Source organism: Leptonychotes weddellii, unplaced genomic scaffold (assembly GCF_054177405.1).
Source record: "Leptonychotes weddellii isolate Sample4059 unplaced genomic scaffold, ASM5417740v2 HiC_scaffold_10990, whole genome shotgun sequence".
NCBI lineage: Eukaryota > Metazoa > Chordata > Mammalia > Carnivora > Phocidae > Leptonychotes > Leptonychotes weddellii.
Window position 1 is genome coordinate 1 of NW_027687225.1, and position 7,085 is coordinate 7,085.

At 44.5% G+C, this 7,085-nt stretch overlaps 1 long non-coding RNA gene across 1 annotated transcript; it reads right to left on the reverse strand.

Annotated features, from left to right (window-relative positions):
• Nucleotides 1-92: 92 nt before the first annotated feature.
• LOC145718120 (uncharacterized) lies at nucleotides 93-6,725 on the reverse strand. The gene is made up of 2 exons (XR_014141595.1): nucleotides 6,513-6,725; nucleotides 93-5,655 (listed from the first exon to the last, which is right to left on the reverse strand). It is a non-coding gene; the product is annotated as an uncharacterized LOC145718120 (long non-coding RNA).
• Between the last annotated feature and the right edge of the window lie 360 nt (nucleotides 6,726-7,085).

The following is a 7,085-nucleotide window of genomic DNA, read 5'->3' on the forward strand; positions in this document are numbered from 1 at the left end:
AAAAAAAAAAAAAGCAGGTACTATTCTAGATGAAAACAGACTAAAGAGACAAAATAACCAAACACCTGAATCCTGATTAGATCCTGGATATTGGGGGCAGGGGAGGGGGGGTGGGCAGTTATAATTGCTAAATAGGTAACAGGTATATAGACATTTGGGGGACAGTATGGAACTTTTGAATATGGATCATATATTGCTATTGCAAAATTAGTATCAATTTATTAGTTGTGACAATGATACTACAGTTATTAGAACAATTACTTTTTCTTTCATAGGAGGAAAATACATGTTGATGTCTGCAACTTCCTTTCAAATGGTTGACCAAAAAAAAAAAAAAAGTAGAGAGAGGAGGGGAGAAAGCAAATGTAGCAAAATGTTAACAATTAGTGAATTTAGTTGAAAGGTGTCCATTATCCTAGCTTTTCTGTAGGTTTGAAAGTTTTCAAATTAAAAAGTTGGGGTGGGGGAGAAACAGTGGAAGCATGTTCCTCTTCTTGCACATTAAAAAAACATGTGTTCTAATGCACTAACGTGATTCATGTCAAGAAGGGGAGACCTCCTCTCACCAAGTCCCCAGATGACTCCCCACCCATGTCTGTCCCTGTGCTGCTTCCCCAAATCGTCTGAGGGAGGGGCAGAGCTGACCAGCACAGAAATCAGCAATCCTCCCCTCTTCTGGCTCCACTACCTGACTGGGGGGTTGAATCAAAATAATGAGGTGTAGGTACGGCTTCTGCTACTTGCCAGGATCCTCATGGAGCAAGAGGGGTCTGGCAGGAACTCCATCTGGTGCCTGCTGAGCAGCAACCTCAGGGCAAGAATGTTCAGGGCAGGGCACCTGGGGAGCTCAGTTGGTTAAGCGTCTGCCTTCGGTTCAGGTCACGATCCCAGGGTCCTGGGATCGAGCCCTTCATCGGGCTCCTGGCTCAGCGAGGAGTCTGCTTCTCCCTCTCCCTCTCCCTTTCTCTCTCAAATAAATAAATAAAATCTTAAAAAAAGAAAGAAAGAAAGAGAAAATTTCGTTCAGGGCATTTGTCCAAACAAACAGATGTAGGGCAGGTGGTGCTCCCTCCGTACTACGGCTCACAAACTTTTATAACCATGATCATTTAGAGCGAATAGTAAGGTGTGTGTGTGTGTGTGTGTGTGTGTGTGTGTGTGTGTGTGTGAGAATCCAGGCCCACTCTTCAGAGATTCACATTCAGTAGTTGAGAGACTAGAAATGTACATTTTTAAAAGCAAATCTTTCTAAAGGGTTCTGATTCTGGCTTTTGACTTCCTGGGAACATTATGCAAGATGTGTGTGATCTCTCACCAGGGACACTCTTGTGTCCAGCTTTACAAAATGTGGTCAGTAAGAAGCACCTGGACGGGAACTGCAGATGAGAAGGTGGGAAAGGAAAGAAAAAAATCACAAGGCAGAGCTTGGAGGGAGCTTGGTATTGTGCAAGGCTGCAAGGACAGACACAGTGCGTTGACCTTTGTTCCCTAACCAGGGCACTGTTCCCAGTGGGATACGCTAGAGACCTGCCCTCTTGCTCACCACACCACTCCCTCTTCAGCACTCTGTCAAGTTTATGGGAATTGCCCAGAAACCCTGAGTTAGGAGTTTGTGGGACTGGAGTCTTCTTCTACATGTGTTACTCTCCCTCTTAACACAGGGGATCGGACCAGGCTTCTGGGGGGTCTTCAGGCAAATAAAGCCCCAAGCAGCAACGAAGCAACACTTGGCAGACAGCAACAGCAATGCCTACGGACCCAAACCAAGTGACTGAGAGCGAGGATGCTGACTCTCCGAATCAGGCAGGCTGCCTTTCAGCAGGTTTTGGTTACCGAGTGACTCACATGTGTGTGCTTTACACATCAGGCTCAACCCAGCACTGTGACATTGGGAATCATGGACTTGCCCAGTGGGCTGCCAGCCCATCCTCCACAACTGTTTCTGTGCTTAACTAAACATGTGCTTTGGAAAAGAGAAGTGGAGGCCCCCTCACCAATACTACCTTTGGAGAATGGCTCCTATAAACCACGTGGCCGGCCCCAAGTAAGGGAGGCTAATCTAGGTCCCTCCACACAGGTCGGAAGGGTGGGCTTGGGACCCGCTGGGCCAATAGTCTGCCTCACCTGTGTGTCTACTGGGACTGGTCTAGGGGAGGTGGGTCATGTGACCCATGTTCTTTTTTTGTTTAACTTACTTAGGGTTAGGGTTGGTTTTTCTACTGCTGTCACCAAGAATCTTGACTCACACACAGGGGAGCAGGAGGAATAGGGGAGAATGAAGGTTGGAAAGAAAGGATTTGACAAAGGATTGTATTAAATGCACAAGTAAGACACCCACTGCAAACCTATTAAATAAGCCACATCTGCAAACTCAGAAGCACACAGACAAAAGACAGGTGACATGAATAAGCCAAGCAGGTTCAGGTCACGGGACCAAGAATTTTTTCACTCAAGGGGCGCCTGGGTGGCTCAGTCGTTAAGTGTCTGCCTTCGGCTCAGGTCGTGATCCCAGGGTCCTGGGATCGAGCCCTCCATCGGGCTCCCTGCTCCGCAGGAAGCCTGCTTCTCCCTCTGCCACTCCCCCTGCTTGTGTTCCCTCTCTCGCTGTCTCTCTCTGTCAAATAAATAAATAAAAAGTCTTAAAAAAATTTTTTTTTTCACTCTCCTCTTAACACAATTAGAAAAATCTATCCTGAGACAACAGGGAATGATGGGGAGTGTAATGAGCTAGAAAGGTCCATCTATAGTGGCAGTCCTTCCTTACTCAGATTTAGCAATTACAGCCCTCTGAAAATGAGGGCCTAGTATCATCAGATCTTCAAATATATCAAGAGAAGTCAGAAATCAGAATTTGTATATAAAAATGATATCAACTGATTTAGCTAATTTTAAAATACTGTACAGTGAGTTAGAATGATATGCAAAGAAATCAAAACCAAAACCAACCAAACAAAACACAAAGCCTCAAACCCAACAACCCTCATTTGCCATCTTTGGAGGTAGCTAGGGTAACGACCGAGTAGTCTAAAAATTGATAAAGAGACTATATCAAGCATTTACCTGACCGTTCCCATATGAACTGTACTTCAAGGGAATTAAATAGTTAAGTTAAAAATTACTCTTTGTAAGAGAAACACAGTTAATAAATTCAGATGCAATGACAGAAACAGAAAAATCACCATTTTATAATCCCTAACGATGGTGATGATAAATAGATGCTAAAATGGCTAGCTGAGAAGGTAACGGAGGAAATTTTGTAATGCATGGATCAGGCTGACATCACCAAAACATGCTGATCAAGCCCAGCATTGCTGAAAAGGAGACAGTCAGACATCATGCATCCCTTGATGTCGTATAATAAAAACATGTTCACAGTATCCCTATGATGGAGTCTGGCAGGCAAAAAAAAAAAAAAAAGTTTAGAGATAGAAAAAAAATGAGCCTGGATTTGATCACAGCTCTCGGTCCAACTAGCAGTTCACAGGAAATATAGGAATAGAAGAATATGTTAAAATGAGGGTAAAGCAGCCAAATCTGTAATGGGGGAAATTCTACAGGGCAGTTTCTTCTACAAATAAATGGCACTAAAACCAAATACAGACACTTAGCACTCAGCTCTTGGTTGCTAAAACCATTTGGTGGTAAAAGGGACCATGATTCCTTGGAGAAATACCAGATTCTAGGGCAAGGGCAAGGAAAATACAAGATGAGCCTGGAGCATCTTGAAGTGTCAGAAAGTAAGAGAGAGCTGAAGGGAAAGAAAAGAAAAGGGAGTGTGGAGCCATGTACACAGGTGTGATGCAGGAGCCAATGACCAAAGTGGGACAATTTGGGCAAGAAAACATTATTATTGGATTATAACACAAAGCATAAAATAAATACTATAAACTTACGTCCATACTGATATAAAGAAATGCTTGAATAGATAAATGGAGGAGGAAAAAACCCCCAAATCTCTCTTATGTAAGAATTCTAAATGCAGATACCTCCCCCTCCAGCAGGTGTGGTTTACTTCCCACCCTTTTGAGTGCGGGCTGAGCTTAATGACTAGTTTTGAAATAATAAAGAGGAAAATAATCCCTTTACAAGGAAGAAACCTGGCAGACACCACCTTAGCCAAGTGACCAAAGTTAACAGCACCAGGGATAACTCATGTTAATATCACCCCTAGTATGATGCAAGGAGAAGGGCACTTGACCTCTGTGCTGGTCTTCCCCCAAACCCCAAACCCTAGTCCAATCAACATCAAACAAACCCAAACTAGGGAGTTCTACAAAAATTCTGATCAATAGTTTTCAAAACTGTCAACATCATGAAATAAAAAAAAGACTGAGGAACTGTGACAGATTGAGAGAGACTTAAGGAAACACAGTGACTAAGTATAAGGTTGGATCCAACAACAGTAAAGGACCTGATTGGCAAAACTCATTAAATTTGAATAGTCTGCAGTTTAGTTGTGCACCAATGTTAATTTCTTAGTTTTGACACGATTACGTAAGATGATATCATTAGGGGAGACTGAGTGGTCTTTATATGGACTGTCTTTACAACTTCGCTATCAATTTAAAATTATTCCCAAATATAAAGTTAATTTATATTATGCAGAGGAAACTGTTACAGATTTTAAAAACACTGAAAGAAACATAACCAAATGCAATGTGTGGGCGTGATTTAGATCCAGACTGGAATAAACTTACTATAAAAAGACCTGTTTGAGACAATCAGGCTGTTCAGATATTAATAAGGAATTGTTCATTTTGTCAGGTGCAATTGTGGTACTGTGGTTATGTTTTAAAATCCTCATCTTTTAGAAATAAAAACTGAAATACTCATCACAGATGAAAGGATATGATGCTTGGATTATTGCTTTAAAATATTCCCACAAAAGAAATGGAGGAGATGGATGAGACAAGAGCAGCATTTTAAAGCAAATGACTGTTGAAACTGGGTGAGGGGAAATGCATGGCCATGTTTTCTCAGTCTCTGTATCAACTCAACATTTCCATAAATAAGAAGCTAAGAGAACAAAAAGAAAGATAAAAACACTGTGATCAAAGCCTACACTATACTAGACAGACAAGAAGGCCCCAGGTTAGAAGCCATTGAAGTGAAGTGGAAATTTACCTACAGATTGTGTTAATTCACAAAAGTCGTCCCTGGTAAATTTCAGGTTCATGCCTTTTCTCCTTATTAATAAATACTTACTGGTGGCAGATCAAAAGCTAATGATTAAGTAAAAAGTCTAAAGTAAAACAGAATTCCATCAACCACATTTCATTTATAAAGAAAAAAACCCTGGCAAAGAAGGCATCTTCTGACTCAACCAAGCCTGTCTGTGTTAGTGGGGAGAAAGCTAGAACAGGACTCCGCCATTGATGTTTTCCTCAAACGTCTCAAAGTTGTACGACAAATCTGTGAAGAAACAGCATATAGGGTACCTCGACTCCAGCGGCAGCTAAAACCCATCTTACGGATTCCATCCGGCCTCTTCCGTTAGGATAGTGGAGTTTGGGCTTCGCTGCCATGATGGCCTTTCAGGCTTTCTGGGAAAACAAAAACAAAACAAAAAAAAAACCACACACACACAAAAACCAAATGCGCAGCTCCTCGTAGACGAGCAGTCTTATTTCGTGTCTTCAATTCTGTGCTCACGGCCTAAATGAATATTCAGGATTTTGGCACAGGAAATCGGTTTTGTTTTTTGTTTGTTTTTTTGCTTTTTTTTTTTTTTATGACTGCGTTTTCCCTCACTCAATAAAAACCTAACACCTTTTCCAAATATTAAAAGAAACAACCACCTTGGTTTTCACACCGTTTCTACTTATGACTTCTTATTCTAAATCGGGAAGCTGTCATATACTTTGACCTTGAAAATTTTAAATTTTCCAAATTCGGCCTGGAGAGGCAAGACGCGGAGGGCCGTGGGGAATTATGCACCCTTTGGAACCCTTGCAAGAATTCATGTTCTCACAAGCATCATTATCGGTTATCACAGCAACTGGGAGGTGGACGGGCCGAGCAACACTATTGTCTGCAAAATGTGCGTCCGTCGTCCTGCCCGCGGTAGCTTCCCCCTGGGCCCCGCGCGTCCCCCACCCCAACTGGGAGTTGAGCCTCCCACCTTCGGAATGCGCCCAGGCCACGGACTCGGCCACCCGAGACTAGACTCCTGGGCTACCCGGGTCCCCGCTCAGCCCCCGCTACACCGGGGCTTTGGGAGGATCCGAGCTAGTCTCGCACTGAAACCGGTGGATTCAGATCCGCAGAGCGGGTTAATAAAAATACGCACACGGAGCCAAGAATGACCCCAGCCCAGCAAAGGAGCCCACGTCTGCCCAGATGGGGGCGGAGGCGCCATAAAGGACCGGAGGGAGGGAGACGAGAAGGGCTGAATGCGGGCTGGGGAGAGTTGCGACTGACGATGGAGTAAGAGGCTTGGGGCCGAGGAGTGGAGGGAAGGAGAAACGCGGCGAGGAGAGAGGGCGGGTGGGGGCGGCAGGAGAGAGACAGACCTGGAGTCCGCTCGGAGCTCCCGGGGCCGTACAAAGCGCTCGGCGAGCTGTCTGCAGCGAGGCGGGGCCGGCTGGCCGCCGGAAGGCGCTCCGGTGGGCGAGGCTCCGCGAAGTTTCACCAATAGAGACGGCAATGTTTAGCATGCCCCACCCATGTGCAAGGCATTCTGGATACTATGAAAATAGCCAAATTCAAGGCAATTTCAACAAAAATTTTAGTCTTGTGCGAAAGAAATGGCCATTCTAGGGTTGGTTAGATTACAACTTTAGTTAAAAGAGACCTGGTAGAGATCCGGTATGGTTAAGGTAACTCGACCTATGCGAAAAGAAAAGGTCTTTTTAGGGTTTATATAGCTTGTGCGCAGCAGTGTTTCTCGGATGTGAGGGCGATCTGGCTGCGACATCTGTCACCCCATTGATCGCCAGGGTTGATTCGGCTGATCTGGCTGGCTAGGCGGGTGTCCCCTTCCTCCCTCACCGCTCCATGTGCGTCCCTCCCGAAGCTGCGCGCTCGGTCGAAGAGGACGACCTTCCCCGATAGAGGAGGACCGTTCTTCGGTCAAGGGTATACGA